The 20,746-nt window shown below is 37.9% G+C and overlaps 1 pseudogene; it reads left to right on the top strand.

The window, feature by feature from the left end:
- The window catches only part of LOC139360009 (uncharacterized), a 38,550-nt pseudogene extending 28,981 nt beyond the window's left edge, over nt 1-9,569 (top strand).
- The last annotated feature ends 11,177 nt before the right edge of the window (nt 9,570-20,746 follow it).

The following is a 20,746-nucleotide window of genomic DNA, read 5'->3' as shown; positions in this document are numbered from 1 at the left end:
ACTGTAGGTTTTTGTTTTAAAATGTCATGACTTGACCAAGGGCTGCAGTAGAATGAAGGGGTGGACTGCCCCTTCACACCTGTGGGCGTTTCTCGTTAGGTGGAACGAAAGACTTGAGAAAAGAAATGAGACACAGAGACAAAGTATAGAGAAAGAAAAAGTGGGCCCAGGGGACCAGCGCTTAGCTTACAGAGGACCCACGCCGGCACCGGTCTCTGAGTTCCCTTAGTATTTATTGATAACTATCTTTACCATCTTAAAGATAAAGGAGTGGCAGGACAATAGGATCATTTTAGGGAGAAAATTAGCAGTAAGACATATGGATAAAGATCTCTGTGACATGGGTAAGTTCAAAGGAAAATGCTGTGCCTTGATATGCATATGCAAATATCTCCATAAACCTTTTAGCAGCATTGTGCCAGCAAGTCCCGCCAGCAAGTCCCACCTTATGCCGTAAGGCGATTTTCTCCTATCTCAGTAAACAGAGCATACAATCGGGTTTTACACGGAGATGTTCCATTGCCCAGTTCCTGGATGACTTGTCTCTTGACTTGTGATGATGCTGGAGGTCTTTGCTTTCACTCCTCTACCTGGCTAAGCCCATCTCTCCTTTAGACCCTCTCTCTAAAATTCTAGACTCTTGTAGGCATTCCCTACTTGACATTTCCACTTGCTTGTCTAATAAACATCTCCAACTCAACAGGAACAAAAGTCAATTTCTAATCTTTTTTTCTAAGCCTGTTCTCCCTGAGCATTTTTCATTTTGGTTCCTGGCAATTCTATCCTTCCAAATATCCTATCTATTCTATTCTCGGGCCGGAATCCTTGGAGTCATTCTTGCCTTTTCTCTTTCTCTCACATTTTCTGTCTACTCTGAGCTAATCCTGAATTTGACCAGTTCTTGTTACCGCCACTGTCACCGCCTTGGGCAGAGCCATATCATTTATCTCCCGACTTGCTTCAGGGGCTTCCGAAGTTGGCTTTCCACTTCTGCCTTTGCATCCCACTTTTAGTCTATTTTTAGAAAAGTAGAGGTATCTTTAAGTTAAGTCAGATCGTGTCTTCTTATCAAAACCATCCAGTGGCTTCCCATGTCATCCAGAGAGAAACCAGAATCCTACAGGGTCCTGTGTAATCTATCTTCTATTCTCTGCCCCTCTCCATGTCCCACCTGTTCATGGCCCACCACAACTCCCTCTCTGACCTCATGTTTACGACTCTTGTTCGTGGTCACTCACCACCCTCCAGCCACATTAGCCTCTAGGCTGAGCTTCCAATTCCCTTGGCACACTTGCGTCTTATAGCATTTGCTATGTGGTTCCCTCTAGCTGGATTTTGAACTCTCCCACACCTTCAGGACTTTGCTCAAATGTCACTTTCTCAAAAATCATCCCAATTAAAATGGAAAAATGACTGCCACTCCACACATAATCCCATGTGCCCAATTTTTGCATATGGATACCGTAGAAATATTTCTAGATATAGAATAGCTGAGTTCAAATTATACACATTTAAAATGTTGCTGGCTATCGCCAAACTACCATCCAGAGAGTCTTTACCAGTTTACATTTTCACCAAGAGTGCATTAATTTCCTTACTCCAAACCCTTAATCATACTCTGAATTATCATTTAAAGCCATGTTTGCCAGTCCCATAGTCAAAGTATAATAAATTATTATTGTTTTAATTGTAGATGCCTTAGATTACTGTTGAGGATGACCATCTTTTTACATCTTTATTCATAATTTGTAATTTGTGCTTCTATAAATTATCACTTGTCTATTTTTCTTTTTTTAAATCATCAAATTATTAAAGCTCTTTAAGAATTAACCATTTGTTAGTATTGCACATTGTACCTGGTTTACCTTTTATCTTTTTTATGGTGATTTCCTGATTATGCAAAAGTTTTAGATATTTAGATGTTAACTAGGTCAATCTTTTCTTCCTTTTTTTTTTTTTTTGAGACAGAGTCTTGCTCTGTTGTCCAGGCTAGAGTGCAGTGGCACCATCTCGGCTCACTACAACCTCCGCCTCCCGGTTCAAGTGATCCTTGAACGCCTCAGCCTCCCAAGTAGCTTGAATTACAAATGTGTGCCACCATACCCAGCTAATTTTTGTATTTTTAGTAGAGATGGGGTTTCACCATGTTGGCCAGGCCAGTCTCGACACCTGACCTCGAGTGATTCACCTGCCTCAGCCTCCCAAAATGCTGGGATTACAGGTGTGAGCCACCATGCCTGGCCTTAACCTTTTTTTTTATATGGGATCTAGTTTTGTTGTCTTACTTTAGAAAAGTGTCTGCAATCCCTCATATGAATAGTCACTCATATTTTATTCTAAGAAGTTTATGATTTTATCAGTACATTGACATACAGAATTTGCAGTTTATTTAGGTTTAGTATGCCTGATTAGAAAAACGGCTACAATTCTGCACCCTTTTGAGTATGAACCCCCCATCTGCAATGTGACTTTGCTGTTCTGTTCATCAGGAGGTAGAGTTTGTTTTCTCACCTCTTAAATCTGGGCTGGCCTTGTAACTTGCTTTGACTAATCAAATGTAGTGAAAATGATATTCTACTAGTCCCAGGACTAGACCTTTAAAGGCCTTTCATGCTCTGCTTGCTCTCTCAGAACCTTACAGTGCCATAGGAATAAGCCTGCTAGGCAACAAGAGGCATATGGCCCTGCTACTCTCATCACTTAGCTGATAGCAAGCCAACTTCTGGAGACAAGCGTAAGGCCATCTTAGACTAGATGGCCTTCAGCCAAGGAGTCAGCTGGACAGTAACTGATGGCAGACCCATGATGAGCCTGGCCAATATCAGAGGAGGTTCTCTGCTGAGTCCAGGCCAAACTGATGACCCGCAGAAAAGTAAACTAGACAAATGGTGGTGTTTTTATGTTCTGAGGCTTGCCTTATTATGAAGTAGAAGTTAACTGGTATCTGAAGTAGGGAATTTCATTTATTTATCCAAGGGTTAGTCTGTCGTCTAACATCAATACTACATACATAGTTCATCTTTTCTCTGTTGATTCAAAATGTTGCTTTTATTTCAAATATATTGTCTTGATTTGTCTGTCTTTTTGGTATGGTCTTGCTCAATGATATGTTTCAGTATTTGGAAGGACAAGTCTCACTTCATTATTCTTTTCTCCTACAATCTTAGCTATTCTTACATTTTTATTCTTCCAGATGAACGTGATATTATTTTTTCAAAAAGGGAATGCTAGGTTTTTGATTGGGGTGGTATTAAACATGTAATTGGAAAACTATTGGCATTTTAAAAATATCGAACCATTTAATCTAGAAACACAGTATTTTGAATCATATTTTAAGTTACATTTTATATAATTCAGAAGAATTTTATAGTTTTTCTCATGACTTTCTCACATTTCTTATAACATAGTTTATATAAAAATGGATTTTAAAATTTATATTTTATTATTTTTGCTATTTAGAAAAACCATTAACTTTAGTATATTAATATTTTAACTGACTACCTTACTGAGCTCTCTAATTGTTTTTAGAAAAGATTTAAAGTTGAGATTTTTAGCTATACAAATCATATCATTGCAAACAGTGACAATTGTTCCAGGTTTTTTATTTTTATTTTTTATCAGCTCCTATACGAGGGTGGGGGTGGAAACCTGATTGCTGCATACATGGTGGGTGAGAAAGGAGCGGGGAGCTCTGCAGCCAGTGCAGAGGCAAGGGCCATACTCTTAGTTGGCTTGGTGGATGGTGCATTGCTCAAAACCAGGCAACATCTATTGCTGGAGTTCAGATGTGTTTCTGGGAAAGTCTTCTGTACTAGCAGGCTGGCTAAAACTGAAGCCTATGTCTATTAGGGGCTGAGAAACCTCTTTGGCAGGGAGCTAACAGAGTGTCACCTCCAACAGGAAAGAGGCCGTCCCCACTTGCTGAAGGAATGCAACATGTCATCCACATGCTGAGGATTCCAGAGATTGCAGAGCAACTTTGACTTCTTCAGGGCTCCAGAGCAGCAGCATGGTGGACAGTGTGCTTATCGGCAGCATGGGCTGCCAGGCCTGGAAAATGGGATAGTACCTGGCAGAAGAAGCCCTGGTTCCAGACATAATCATGATACCTAGTGGCAGCAGCAGGAGCTGGACGATGCAGACCTCCCCGGAAGAAATGGCACAGGTGCTTGTCATGAAGCAGCTCCCAGTGGGCATGGCAGCACTTGATGGCACCAGAGATGGTGGCTGGGGGACTTCATGTGATACCTAACTGGGCTTGCCTTTGTGAGTCCATTTGAGGCAGCCCTTGGATATTCTAAAAAGTATACAAGGGGGCTTTGAGGGGCTTAGGGACCTGTGCGGCAGGCAACGTTAAGAGCCAGAAAAATATGGAGAATGAGTATTCCTGTAACCTTCTGTACCCATGAGTGAAGGTGTGCCCGAAGCAACATGGGTTACCAAGTGAGGGGATTATTCCCAAACTGGCCATCGGAGCAGTAGAAGAACAAGACCATTTGCTACTGCCTCTGGGGTTATCTCTTCATTTCAAAGTATTTTAGTAGGACAAACACACATATACACACACGCTCATACACACACAGAGAAGTAATCTGGGACACGGGGTTAAAGAATATTGAACAGGTTTTCTTTCTTACACAGACCCTGTCATACAGGCATACAGGGTCTCTAGTATCCTGATTCATTCAAGTCGTGGACATTTGGCTAGGGATTGAGAACCCTGTAAGACACGAAAATTACACCGTGGCTGGTTCAGGTTCTAGGGCTATAAAAATGACAGTAAGACAGGGCTTAAGTAACTTTCATTTTGGTTTTCTAGTGCATTGCTTTCCTCCCTTTCTCCTTCCTTCCTTTCCTACATTTCTTTCTTCCTTCCTTCCTGGCTTGCATCACCTCCAAATAATTTGAAAACCTATATATTTCCTCTTACATTTATGTTTTACATAGAAATATTAAAAATTGTAAACTTAAATAGTTGCAAATGACAGTTATCAGATTATTGCATATTACATCTGTGCTTCAAATACATTTTTTGAAGCTACAGAAGGAAGCTACAAGGCAGGCAGGCAGGCGGGAAGGAAGCAAGGAAGACAATGCATTAGAAAACCAAAGTGAAAGTTACCCAAGTTATCTATTCATAGAATGTGTCCACCACATAATTAATTGAGAAACCATTCTCATCATCAACCCAAACAGCCAGATTAAGCTTTCTTTCTGACAAAAAGGGGCTTCCTTGATCTTTTAAAATTCCATTCAAATGCATTCCTGGGATAATCATCCCACTTCTCAACTCTCATCCTAAAATACAGGGAAGAAGAGAGAGTATAAGGAACGGGAATACAAACAGGCTGGGAGACTCACCTGAGTTTGTCGTTTGGATGCAGTGAGACTGTGCCTCCTCCATATTTCCTATTTCACTGGCTTCATTTGCCCTCGCAGAGCTCTTCCTCAGGGGTCATGCTTTTTCAAATTGCCCGTGGTTTTAGTGACCTGGAGGTCTTTCTGGCCTGAGGTGATGCTCCACAGTAAAACTGGAGAAGGTCATGCAGTTCTTCTGTGAGGAGGGAGAGGAGGATTGTAACAGGGGTGGTGATGGAGGGGACCCTGCCTCGCCATCAGAGGCTGTGCCAGGACAATCACTTTTAAGAAAAGACACCGATGTCGAGGACCTGGACCTTGATTCCTTCCACAGTGTCCAGCCCATGTATTCCCCTCCCAGCCTTTGTATGCTCACTATATCTGGCTGGTAGAGAGAATAAGTTGATGAGCTGCATTGAGGATCAGGTAGAATCCTCTATGTAAATTAACCCATTGAATCCTCACAAAGATCTTATAGTTGTCCTATTATTATCCTCAACATCCTAATTTCTTAGAGAGAAAACTGAGGCATAGAGAGATTAAATACCAACAGCCAAGCCCATACTTGAACTTAGGCAGCCTGACTCCAGGGCCTTGCACTTAACCAGTGTCCTACGCTGCCACCAAAACACAGAGTCATCTTTTATTTCTTAACTTTTTCTTTGCTAACAACAAAATTTATACACTGTCCAGTATAGAAAACTTGGAGTTCTCAAGGACAATTTTGTTGGGAGAAACATTATTTTATTTCACTGAAAATGAGTGTATCTGCGACAATGTTTTTGAAGCGATTAGTGAAAGCAATATTCCAGGAAAACTAGTAATTTATTTTTTGCTAATAATTCTCAAGAGTGATAATACTGGGATCTTGAGTCCTAAACTCATGTGTAAGTAACTAATTAGGAGAAAAAGGAAAAAGGAAGCAAAGGAGACAAGAGGATGAGGCCTTGAAAACACAGAGTAGAAAAACAACATATGTCGAATTTATTTTAACACAACTCACTTAAATTCAGTGCATATTGTGAGCAGTGTTTACCAAGATATTTGAATTTTCAGAGAATTTTCTTTCTATTAGTATATTATTTCAAAAAATATTGTCAGGTATTTGTACATTTAGATATCATCTTTAGGGCAAAATAGCTACCAATGGACTTTAAAATAAATCATTTATATAGCCAGTATGTTGAAAAAAAAATTAGGTTTTTGGGCCAAAAAATTATATTTATGCTTAATTCTTATTTATTAAAAAAGTCACATGTAAGTATAAATCAGTTGAAAAAATACAGAGAGCTATAGTAAAGTGATTACATGAGCAACAATAACAACAATTTACCGTTGTAATGGTTAGGTGTTTTATCTCTCCAGTAAAATCTACACACCTTCAAACATTTAGGGCACCTTTTGAGGAGGGATGAAGAAGTTAGTGAACACCTAATGATAATTATATTAAATTGCCAACACAATTTTCAGTGTGACACTGAAAAAAAATTCTAATACTAGGTGGCAAGTTTAGGTGGAGAAAAGGGAGCTTGCTTAAGGAGAACTAGACAGACATTTTGAAAATTTGAGAAGTTTCACAGTAAAAAGTCTTAGTGTATAATTGCTATTTATATCTTCCCTTCCTGCCTGCCTTCTCTCCTTCCTTCAGTCCTTCCTGCCTTCCTTCCTTCTCTCCTTCCTTCCTTTCCTTTCTCCTTCTCTCCCCCTTCCTGCCTCCCTTTATTTCTTTCTTTCATTTTTAAACTTTATTGGGATATAATTGACATATAAATATTTTATATATATATTTAAAGTATATGACTTGGTGTTTTGATATACATGTACATGGTGGGAGAAGGAAATGGGGAGATGTTGGTCAAAGTGTGCAAATGTTCAGTTATTCAAGATGAATAAGTTCTGGAGATCTTGAACATGGTGACATGTTAAGATCTCCTGAACTTAATAAAAATTGACAACTATCCAGCATGGTGACAGTAGTTAAAAATACCATATTGTTTGCTTGAAATTTACTAAGATGATAGATCTTAAGTAAAATCTTCTTACCACATACACACATGTTAAAGTGGTAACTACATAGAGGTAATAGACATATTGAGTAGCCGGAATAGAATGATTCCTTCTTTCTTTCTTTAGCACATGTTCATTGAGTGTCTACTCCAGGTATTGCTATAGGCAATAAGGTTCAATAGCAATCAAGGCAGATTACGTTCCTGCCCTCCCGAGGCTTACATTCTAATATAATACATCTCTAATACTGTTTCCATTTCCTTCATTTTTGCTGCCATCCCTCATTAATAAACCTGGGCTATTGTAAATAGACTTCTGACTGGTTCCCTGGACTTCAACTTTTTCTCTCTACTCTGTTTAGCATGCTGCCAGCAATTTAATTTTTTCAATATATTGCTTAGCTAATTTCTTTATACAGTGAAAGCCATAATACTATCAACCTCATATGATTATCATGACACTTAAATGAAACCTACAGGTAGACAGCACAGTAGGTCCTCATTGAATATTGGCCCATGTTGTTATTCCTAAGTCTGCATTGGCTTCTTTCTCTCCACTAGGGAGGAAGCCCCTCATCCATCACTGGAGCTCTCCAAAGTTTTGGTTAGGGTGTGGCATATGACATGTTAGTGCAGTTCCGTTTGGTTTAGAGTTTATAACCTATTTGGGTTCACATATAAAATATAATTCAATCCCCAAAGGGATCATCTTTCATGGGTAATTAGGAGAGAGAAGATTTTTCTCTAGAACGCTTTTCAGTATTTCAGATTCTGCCTTGTCAGCCTACACCCAGCCTGTCCAGATGTGGGATATCGTTATTACAACTAAGTTATGTTGATAACCTCTACTTGATGGTGATGGTAAGACCATCACCATTTTTCTAGATCCCTGACCTCAAACCTGTTCTTACCTACTCCTCCCTAACCCTTGCTCTTACAGGTTCCCCCCTCAGGGTTGTGTTCCCCATATTGATAAATGGTACTGCTACACCTTCACTGGCTGAGTCCAGAGACCTTGGAGTCATACCTGTTTCTTCCCTCTCTGCTACTCCATACTGAGTTCCTAAATAAAGCTTTGAGACTCTAATTTCCATCCAGTCCAACTCTGTCTCCTCTTCCCTGGTCCAAAGTGTCATCTTCTCTGCCCTGGGTTACCACAAGAGCCTCCTACCTTGCCATTTTGCTTCCACTTTGCCCCTAAAGTCTAATCTCATACAGCAGCTGCAGTGATTCTTCTGAAACATTAAGTCACTTTAAAAATGAGTCCCCTATTTCCCGAGTGACTTCTCATCACCCTTCATATTGATACAAATACTTTTACAGAGGCCGTCTCTGACCGGGCTCTCTTTCTACCCCCTCATTTCTTGCTCACAGCCTTCCAGCCACACTGGCCTTCTTCTTGTTCCCCTGACTTACTGTGCATGTACTCTGCTAAGAGCCTTAACTCCCTACACTTTAGTTTTCTCTGTACAAAGGGGATATTTGTATAATGAAAAGTTTCTTTTTATAGAATACTTGGGAAGATTACATTGGATAAGGCTTATAAGGTTCTAGACAATGAACCTAGTATATAGTAATTTCTCAATAAATGTTTATGCTTGTTTCTATTCTAATGCTAGTCTCATTTTTATCAATGGTCTAGTTGATCTACATATCCCACTAGCAAATCAAATTTAATATTTCCAGTCTGAACTCACAAACATTTTCCCATAAATCAGTTAATTTTCTTGGCATTCTTATTCTCATAAGGCCATCACCATTTTTCTAGATCCCTGATCTCAAACCTGTTCTTACCTACTCCTCCCTCACCCTTGCTCACATCCCACCTGTAACCAGTCATCAAGTTTTATTGATTCTATTTCTGAAAATTTCCATCTATCCCTCTCTTTCCTTTCTCAGTGCTGCCAAACTAGGCTCTTATAGTAGATTCTTAACTGGTCATCCTGTTTCTGGCCTATCCTTTCTAAACTATACTGTACTCCACTTTCAGATTCCCAAAGCTCAGCTTAGCCCTGGTCAAGTCACTTCTGTTCTTGGAAATCTTTGAAGTCTCTCTGTTACCTACAGAAGAAAGGCTGTGCTACTTGGTCTGCTATTTAAAGCCTCTGTGTCAGTCAGAGTTCTCCAGAAAAACAGAATCAATAGGATACATGTGTGTATACTGTGTGTGTATATCATGTGTGTGTTTGTGTGATGTGTGTGGGTATATTTTTTATATATATATATATACACACACAGAGAGAGAGAGAGAGAAAGTGTGTGTGTATATATATATACACACACACTGTTGGTTATCCATATCCATGAGCTCTGCATCGCAGATTCCACCAACCACAAACTGAAAGTATTTGGGAAAAACAATAAAAAGTAAGAATACAACAATAAAAAGTAATACAAATAAAAAGAGTATCACAACTATTTATATAGAATTGATATTGCATTAGATATTATAAGTAATCTAGAGATCATTTAAAGTATATTGGAGAATGTGCATAGGTGATATGCAAATAGTATGCCATTTTACATGAGTATTGTGGCAGATGCCTGAATTGGGTAGGTCCAAACATTAAAAATGTTATAATATATAAAATAAAGAAATGAAAATGCCTTATTTACTACTATTTATTAGTGGTTGATTCATTTCATTAAAAAAGTACAAAGAAATAAAGAATTGCAGAATGTAGGCATCACTTACCTCAAATAATGAAAACAGAATGTTTTGAAGGGAAATATACAATAGCAAGACAAATTTCCACAGTCTACCCAAAGTCCTAAATAATCATATTTCCCGTTTTAAAGAACAGTGTATATCTGCAAGTTCTAAAGTGAATGTTACCTATTCCAAGTTACAAAATATGCATTTAGCTTACTTAAAACAAAGACAGGATGACAGATTCTATATGTAAGAATTTTTAGCAAGACTACATAATTCTAACACTGCTTTTTGCATATGAGGGATTTTGGGGCAGCAAAGAACACCATGACACAGGAACATGTTAGGGGATTCATCTATAAAGTGACTGACTATAAAGTCTTGCACATGCTAAATGCTTACTTAAGGTATTTGACATTTCTCAGAGCTGGTGAAAGAATTTTCTTTCTTTCTCTCATTTCTTTCATTCTATCCCTTGAGTAAGCCAGCTCCTCAGAAGTCAAAATATACCAGGCCATGTAATCTTTTATTTTATTTCAATTCTCAGAAATGTTCTTCCTGCATTAATAGTTAATGTTATATCTTCTACTTTTATAGAAGGCAGATAAAAATAATTCATTTGAAGAATGAATCAGAATAATTACAAAACTGTGGTCAAAGATATTTTTAAAAATTATATTCCATAGGCATATTGGAAGGATTAATATTATTTTTGTATTTCTGTTTTATTGTTAATTATTATGGATACATGGTAGTGGTACATATTTATGGGGTACATGTTATGTTTTTTATAAGTATACAGTGTGTAATGATCCAATTAGGGTAATTGGGGTATCCATCACCTCAAGCACTTATCATTTGTGTTACAGACACTCCATTTCTACTCTTTTAGTTACTCTAAAATATGCAGTCGATTTCTATTAACTGTAGTCACTCTGTTGTGCTACTGAATACTGTATCTTAAGATTTAATATTTAATGGTTGTATTTCTTAAGAGGTTATATATATGTATTACCAAGCCCAGGGCCTATGATTGGATACTCACTAAGTGGTAGCTATTGTAATCTTTACAAAATTCCTTTGAAGATTTATTGCCAGACAAATATTTGACTGTTTTAAGAAATCTGTTTTTTAATAAAACAAAAAACAAGAATTATATACTCACACATATTTACCTATTTAACACGACTGATAGAAACTCAAAACTACATTTTGTGCCTAACTTCAATAATTATCTTATTTTGGATACTTAACACATCTATTTCTAGTCATTTTATAATTGTAAAAAATTAGCTGTCTTATTTTACATAGGTTTTAACATTCTGGTCTGTTCAAATTGGTTTTTGCAAGGAGGTGAACATAATAAAAACACAATGAAGCAAGATAGTTCCCTGACCCCTTTGTGGGCAGGAACTGGAGTGCAGGGGCGCTGGAACTAGCCAACAGCTTTGGACCTGCTGTGCCTCACCCCTTGCAGGAAGGGGAGCATGTAGGTGAGTGGGTGCAGGAGCTGGAACAAGTGCTTTTGGGCGCTGCCAGCAGGAGCAAAACTCCATGCGGGCCCTGTGGCCAGACTCCTCTTTGAAGCTATGCTTTCAAGCCATCCTTCTGATGTCAAGCCACTTCTCTCTGACGCCCAACTGTAGTCTCCAACATCCAGCTGTCTCTCCTCTCTCTGCTCACTGAGCCTGGGGTTTTTATGGGCAGCACAAGATGGAGGGCAGGATAGGCCATGGGTGGTTTTGGAAAACGCAACATTCGTGTGGGAAAACAGAGATATAAGTTCTCACTATGGGCTGCGGTTCCAGAATTGAGGGTGGGGCCCTCCCTGGGGACCTGCCCTCTTCTGTCCAGAATTTTCCTGCCTCCTGCCCCTATCAACAACAATAACAAGAAATAATGCTGCAAGGCCTCCAACTACTGACACTTTTCACAGACATTAGGATACTTCAAACAAAATGTAGAATACTTATGTCTTGAAAATAAAATCTATCTAGATGCCAACAACATGCAAAAAGTTTTTAATTCTAGAGTTGAATGTTTATAATATTTAAAATATCACAGGAAAATTAGTCTGGATAATGTTTATGCCCCATTTACAAGACAAAATTAAGAACATTGCCATTTTTTTAAAGAGAATTCTGAGGGACACGAGTTTTACTGTGACTAAAATATTAATCTATGCCATGTTGTAACACTTGAAAGCAGTGTGCTATATATATGGGCATGTTATAGAGAATCCCACACACCCAGACCTGATTCTGCTGCCACTGCTCCTATTGGTTGATCTTTGCAGAATTACTTAGCCCCTCTGAGGCTCCATCCCTATTGTAAAATCTTAGAAAATAATTTTTGCCATTCATTATTGTAAGGATTTATAATAATTTATGCAGCCAGCCTAAGACAGAGCCTGGTACCAATATTCCATAATTGGTAGCTGTTAAAAACAATAAGACCAATGATACATACCTGTGCTAGCCTAGAATTGTGCAGAACATGAACTTTCAGTGACTGAATGGGGCAAACAGAGTAATATCTGCAACAAAGCAGGCTAGTTCTTCCTTCTAAGGTGATACTGGCTTGACTAGCTTTCTCTCGGTTTGATGAAGTTGCAAGTGAAAATGGCAAGAATTGTTAACTATTGGTTTTTGCTTATTTCAAATATCTAAAGTAGGTTAAGACTGAGAAAATAACATCATATTATTGACAAAAAGTTACATTTCACCTCTTTTTTGTAAGAAAGAGAGAAAAATAATCCCTTATAACAATCATGACTAAACGCGTTTTTCACACAGTGGGTTGTTTCCTGTAACACCCTGGAATAATTATTTACTTTTATCCCTAACCTGTTCTTGGTTAATTGCATATAATTTCTGTTGATAACCTTACAGGTGTGCTAAGGTTCTAAAAAGCTGAAGTTTGCACGTAACATAATATATAAATTGATCCTGGAAATTGTGCCCACTGGAGACTAGATACTAACCCAGATGGTGACTGTAGCATGAGTACATATAGAACTGCCCTTTCATCATCTATAGTTTCTCATACCATAATTGCAATTGTTTTGCTGTAAAAGAAACTGACAATATGAGTCTCAATGTTTAAAGGTTTTGTACATCTATTATTATAACAATTTTATTTTGTTACTCAACATTTTGCAACTTCTTGGATTGGTAAGGATAAACTTAGTAGAGAAAGTTGAGCTAAATGTATATCAGTTTTGACTCCTTAACTTTATTTCTAAGAAAATATAAATACAAGTAAACAGAAATCTTTACCTGTTAATTTGGTCATCCTCTATGAAAACAAAAATAAACAAAAGCTACTGTACATACTACCCAGGAAGGCAGAGAGGTGTTTTAGCACAGTGTGGCTATAAAGTCTAGAAACACACCTTATTTGACTTAGTCAAGACGTGAAATGTAGGCTGGGCACAGTGACTCATGCCTATAATCCCAGCACTTTGGGAGGCCAAGACAGGTAGATTGGTTGAACCCAGGAGTTCAAGACCAGCCCGGGCAACATAGTGAGACCCCATTTCTCCAAAAAATACAAAAATTAGCCAGGTATGGTGGTGTGCACCTGTCCCAGTTACTCGAGATGCTGAGTCAGGAGGATCACTTGAGCCTGGGAGGCAGAGGTTGCAGTGAGCCGTGATTATGCCACTGTACTCCAACCTGGGTGATAGAGTGAACTGGGCTAATAGAGTGAGATTCTGTCTCAAAACAAACAACAACAACAACAAAAACAAGATACCAAATGCTGATTTCACTTGACAGGCTGGGGGAGTAGGGCCTGTAGGGTGGTGCATGACCCCCCATCACACTATCCCACACCTGGTGGGATGATGTTAAACAAAACTTATTGAACGATGTGGCTGTGTGGAGTGAGTTGCCTGCTTCCAAGATATGAAGTCCTTGGTTATTTCTTCCAGGGTAGGATAAAGGCATAGGTTTACTTAGTGAACACCAAAGACACAAATCATCTGAGGCAACACATTGCAGATACATTTACATGGATTGATGGAAATGCTGCATTAATGCATTACATTCATTGCCATTTTGCCTAGCATAGGGAAATATATGTTGCTAATAAGAAACAACACATTGAACTTTCATGTAATGTCATTGAACACCCATGTATTTTAGTGTAATGTCACCAATCTGTTTGTTATGCCTATTTGTCTGTGTTTCCAAAATTGTAGTCATCCTATAGGTTTCTGATCTCTGAGTACCACACTGACTAGGGTGACAAACCATCCTTGTTTGCCTGGGCCTGAGGAATGTCTAAGAATGCTGGACTTTTAGTTTTAAAATCAGAAAAGTACTGGGAAAAGTAGGATAGCTTGATCACTCTGATGGTGACGTACCAAGATATGAAAAACTTGGTTAATATGTGCCACTCCGAATACTAGCATAGTAAGTGTGAAATCCACCTAACATTAATTTCTAGACCTAAAAGACAGGTAGCCATGTTCTTACTATAAGACTTGTGGTTGCTTTGCATCTCAGGCATATTTTATCACTATATTTTGAATGGCATTTGTAACATACAACAGTGAAAGATAATGACCCACCAAGAATTCATGGACCAACTCAGCTACCCACATCAAGTCCCAGCATGGAGCCAGAGAGGTACAATGTAGAAACAAAAGCATAGTTAACCAATCCTGTGAGCATTTGGAAACCTTTTACTCAGAAATGAATAGATCTCTTCAGGAAATATTAAACTGAATGGGCTGAAAGAAAAGGAGGTGCAATCCACTGCAAGGAATCCTCCCAGTTTTGTAACTGCCTCCCATCTCTCATGCAGTCATCTTAATAAGCAGTCCCCCGACCCCCACCACGTACACACAAAATAGAAAAAGAGAAAAAGGGCTCTGGGGCCAGCAAGAATTGAGAAGGAATCCTACCTCCATTCCTTCTTGGCTGTGTGACTTTGATCAAGTCACATAACCTCTCTGAACTTCTGTGGCCTCATCTCTGAAATGAGGGATCCCTGGTCTAGACCAGCTTCTTTTGTCATCTACTCTTAGAGAATTACAGTCTTTTCCATCAGAGCACAGAGTTCAGTGGTGATTATTTGCTGTCAACTCCCTTTAAACCCTTTAAGAGTAGAAGTAATATCTTTTTTTAAGTTAGATTGTGCCTTTTTTTTTTTTTTTTTTGAGACTGAGTCTAGCTCTGTCACCCAGACTGGAGCGCAGAGGCACGATCTCAGCTGCCTGCAAACTCCACCTCTCGGGTTCATTCTCCTGCCTCAGCCTCCTGAGTAGCTGAGACTACAGGCGCCCCCTACTGTGCCTGGCTAATTTTTTGTATTTTTAGTAGAGATGGGGTTTCACTGTGTTAGCCAGGATGGTCTCGATCTCCTGACCTCGTGATCCACGCACCTCGGCCTCCCAAAGTGCTGGGATTACAGGTGTGAGCCGCCACGCCCAGCAGATTGTGTTCTTATAGGGGCACTCAATCACTTTTTGTTGAACAGAGTAAATTGTTGGAAGATTTTTTTTGAAGATTACATGAGATAACTTATCTGTAGGGTTCCTAGAACCTTCTTTTCTTCCTGTCTCCCAGTCAACCCTACTCAATGCCTAAATGTTCCAGTTTTGCTTTTATATTTGTAGAACAAGGTTTAAAGACATTTTGTAAATATATAGAGAATCTGAAAATTGAAATATCAGATGACATATCTGCATGTTCATCAAATCTGCATATTTGGCTGGAATGCTAATTTCTATCCAGTTATTTAAAAGTACTGTATGCACTTAGGATCTGGTCAAGGAATTGTGACCAGGGAGAGCAGGTGGTTTATTTTGTTGTAACTAGTGATCTCTATTTCTGTGGTGAGGCTGAACTGATTATCAACAATTTCCATGGATTACATAGACTTTTGCCAATTTTGAGCCCTGTTACTGCATCCTAGACAAGAATTCTGTCTGAGCAGGCAGTGAAAAGTGAAGACTTGTGGGCAGTTTATTTCATTTTATCCAATCAACTCAATATTTCAGCTGTATGTGATTTTTGTCCAAATTATGTAGTTGATTGCTTCAATTTTTAACTTCCTTATGCATGTCTAGACACATCATTAGAACTGACAAAGAAGATGAGAGAATTTAAGAGGCATGCCCATCTCCACAGCAAAGGGCCTTATGAGATGGATAAATTTAGGAAGTTACTCCTTTCTAAAAAAAATTCATATGAAACAAGCCATAAAATTTATTTGTACAAGGAAAACTGCTCAGCTCACCAAAAAGTTAATATGGGACGGATTTGACAAATGCAGCTGTATCTGCAGTTTTTATGGTGGGCTTAGGGAAAGTTCCAATACCCTTTCAAGGAGCCTTTTAATTTTGCTTGTCATTTTACAGAGTTATCTAGGTACAACAGTCCAAAAACTTTAACAGTTGCTCCATGAGATCCATGATATGGTCCCTAAATGTCTACAGTGGGTGGTGCGTGCTCACCATTGTTCTCCAGAATGGTTTTATTATTGTCAATTTCTTGCCTTACCAAATCCTCTGCTCTTCTTGAGTATGTCACTGTCAGCTATACTTCCTTAAAGTCAGAAAGAAGGACAGATGTTAAAAACATGTAAACCAAAAATCAAATAACCCCCAAATAATTGTTTTATGCATAACCCTAGTAAGAACGCAAAATCCAGGTTGTTGCCAAACACTTAAAAACATTTGTGGTTTACCACAAATGCTATTTTATTTTTTATTTTTTAAATTTTTAAAAATTTTACTCTTTTACTTGACAATTAATAATTGTCCATATTCGTAGGGTACATAGTGATGTTTTGATACATATAATGTGTAGTGATCAGATCAGGGTAATTAGTATATCCAGTGTCTCAAACAGTTATCATTTCTTTGAGTCAGGAAAGTTCAATAGCCTCCTTCAAGCTATTTGAAACTATATATTGCGATCTATAGTCATTCTACAGTGGTATAGAGCACTGGAACTTGTTTCTTCTATCTAGCTATAAGTTTATATTGTTTAATAAATCTCTCTTCCATCCTGTTCGTGTGTTTTCATTGTAAACAAGGGTGGGCATGCTCATTTGTTTTGTTTTCTTTTTAGGCTGTAAGATGAAACTGATGAAATTAAGGGCCCATATGGTAGCAATCTCTATGTATCGCTCATTGGCATATTCAGAGTTCAAATTAGATATACTTTGTAGAGATCAGTTATAGGATATGAAATGTGAAATTAACTCTAGTGCCTTTTTAAAACAGAAAAACATACCAAGATCACTTCTTTTACCAATTGTACTAGTTCATACTCATAATTAGGACTAAATATAATGCTCAGCAAATAAAATCTCTAGAATAAAAATTTGGAAACGCTGGTCCCTCCCAACTCCGTGTCTTATAACTACGTGGAGGGGGTCGGGGAGTGCATACTATGATATGCTTGTATGTGTTTTCCAGCAGAATTTATTCTCTCATTCAAAACGTTTACTGAGTACCTCCTGTTTCCCAGGTACTAGTGCTGTGCTGCCAGTTTTAGGAAACGGAAATTGAACAAGACATTGTCCCAGCCACAGGGGAGCTTTCAATGAGTGAGACAAATGGATGTGTCATTCTTCCATGGTGTGATGAATGCTTTGATAAAGACAAGTCCAGCACTGCTTGTCAGTTCTCCTTAGAGGTAAATCTTGGACTGAAGTAACGGTTAATGATGAGTTAGTCAGTGATCTTTGAGATTAATCATGGGAATGGGCTAAGTGGGATCAAGAAGGCATGTGATAAAAGAATGTTGGTTGGGAGGACACAACCTTCTTAACCTGTAATTGTCAAAAGGGACTCTTCCCTGAGTTTTAGAGAATATGGATAGCTATGATGGAGATGAGTTACTATGACATGCACTTCTGAAAAATAAAAAACAATTTTCTGAATCTCATCCCAGGTCTTCAGTGCTCCTTTTATACTCTGTGCTGCACTTACACATGATGTTTCCTGTACACAGGAATTCATTTGCATTTTACCACCTATAAAGTTTATATAAAAGCAAAAAGATAAAGTGATTTGCAGAACTCCAACTATGTTGTAAGTGCTCCTGGAATGAAACTCACCTTCCTTTATTCTATTTGAGCACATGGGCAGCTTTCTTGCGCTAGAGTTATTCATTAACTCAAAAGTCTATACAGTCTTGTTGTCAAAAAAGTGAGTTCACAAATTTTGAATTTGTCAAATATAGGTCACCTGAAGAAGTCAGGCGATTTTTCCTACTGTGTAATCCCCTTATTAATGTTGTGAAATATCTGAAGATATGTATATTTAAACAAATTCTGGAAGAGAGAGAGAAATTAGAAAATCAGATTGATCTTGTAAATTGAAAAGATTGAAATCTGAAGAAAATAACTTCTTTTATAAAAAGCAAAAGACATTTGGGTGAAGAATGATCTCTTATTCTGTGTCTTCTACGTGAAGAAGAAATCGATGAATTCTGTAGGAGGAGGAATGTAGCTAAGAATTCTTGGAGAGCAATTTCCTCTAGAAGGTCTAATGACAGTGGAACTGCTCTGGGTGGAAATTCCTATAATTTCCTTTTTGACTTTTCAAATTGATGTTGATATTCATCTGACTGTTGCTGCATTTGTATTCTTGTCTGAAAGGCTAGTTGGCTTCTTTCTTTGGGGCCTATTATTCCTTCATTTTATTTGTTTTATGTGTACAGTGACTTGGACTAGTTTATCAGCTCCTCTAAGCTTCTGTTTCCTCCGAAGCAGAATGAGGATAATCATAGCCCCTACATTTCAGGTTGTTGTGAGGATTAAATGGGACAATGCTTCTGAGACTCCAACAGCAAAGGCCCTGGTGCATGGTAAGCAATCCACAAATGTGAATTATTATTTTAATTATTATTAATAAAGGTGACACTCTGACCCATCATCAACAGGCATGCATCTGAAATTTTTCTTACAGGAATTTCCACTTGTCCTCATTTAGAACACTGACATACATTGTTAGCCTACTGATTGGGTAAATGGACATGTTCTCTAGGCAGAGAAAGCCAACAGGCACTTCCTTTTTTGGCTTGTTTTTTATTTATATTTGAGACAGGGTCTTGTTCTGTCACCCACTCTGGAGTGCAGTGGTACAATCATGGCTCACTGCAGCCTCAACCTTCCAGGCTCAAGCAATACTCCCACCTCAGCTCCCTAGGTAGCTGGGACTACAGGAACATACCAGTATGCCCAGCTAACTTTTTAAAAACTGTTTTTGTACAGAAGAGGTCTCTCCGTGTTTCCCAGGCTGGTCTCACGCTCTTGGACTCAAATGATCCTCCTACCTTGGCCTCCCAATGTGCTGGGATCACATGGGTGAGCCACCACTCTGGCCAGCACTTCTTAAAGGTAAATATGGGGGCGAGGGGCTAACAAGTTGCACTAGGAAAACTCAGACAATGGACAGCCCCCATAATGTGGTCTTAGTAACTTCACAAAAAGTAGAGTCAGTGTCCTCAATTTTTGAAGTGATATAATATTTATGTAAAAATATCAATTAGGTCCCTAAATAGCAAAGATATCAGTATATTATTTAATTTTTTTATATTCCCTGAAGGTAATTTCCCTCAAACATTTAAAAATGCTTGCAAAGCTTTGGAAATAAAAAAAATGACCTCCAAAGAAGCCAAGGTTAAGGCTTTTTGGAACAACATATTAATGATGATGAAAAATAATGTTAATGACCAAATTTACATGCTGTCTATAATAAATTGATTTCAAATATACAAAAAATAGATTAATACTAAAAGCATGGAAAAAGGTATAGCATGATAATACTAGTTAAATAGATTAAGACTAAAAGCATGGAAAAAGGTATAGCATGATAATACTAGTTGAAATAAAGCTGGTGTGGCTATATTAACATCAAGCAAAGTAGAACTTCAGAACAAAGAACATTATCAAGGATAAAGAAGGCTATTCCATAATGATAAAAGGGTCAATTCATCAGTAGAACATAACAATCCTAAATATTTATGCAAGTAATAACAGAGCTTTAAAATATATGAAGCAAAAACCTGATAGAAGAAATAGACAAATCCAAAATCATAGTAAGAGATTTCAATATTCAAACTCGATAAGTGATAGAATAAGTAGGGATATAAAAAGTAAGGATAGAGAAGACTTAACATTATCAATCAACTTGACGTAATTGATGTTTATAGAACATTCCATCTAACAATAGCAGAATATTCTTTTCAAGGATACATGTCTAATTTATGAAGATGGATAATATTCTGAGCCATAAAACAAGTCTCTCTATATATAAAGTGATAAAAATCATACGAAGTATCTTCTCTGACCATAATGGGATTTAATTAGAAATCAACAACATAAATGTCTTTAGCAAACCTTCAAATATTTGGAAACTAAGTAACAGATGGGTCAGAAAAGAAATCAGCAAGAAATTATAAAATATTTTCAACTGAGTGAAAATGAACAAACAAGATACCAAAATTTGTGGGATGTATCAAAAGCAGTAATTAGAGGGAAATTTATGGAACTAAATGTCTCCTTTGGAAAAAAAAGAATGATCTCAAATTAATGACCTTAGCTTCCATCTTTAGAAACTACAAAAAGAAGAACAAATAAAATTCAAGGTAAGCTGAAGAAAGAAAATAATGAAGACCTGAGAGATCAACAAAATAGAAACAAAAATTAGAGGAAATCAATGAAACAAAACCCAGATTCTTAGAGAAGATCAATAAAATGGATA

This window comes from Macaca nemestrina, chromosome 19 (genome assembly GCF_043159975.1).
Source record: "Macaca nemestrina isolate mMacNem1 chromosome 19, mMacNem.hap1, whole genome shotgun sequence".
Classification (NCBI taxonomy): Eukaryota; Metazoa; Chordata; class Mammalia; order Primates; family Cercopithecidae; genus Macaca; species Macaca nemestrina.
This window is presented reverse-complemented; position numbering and strand designations above follow the sequence as displayed.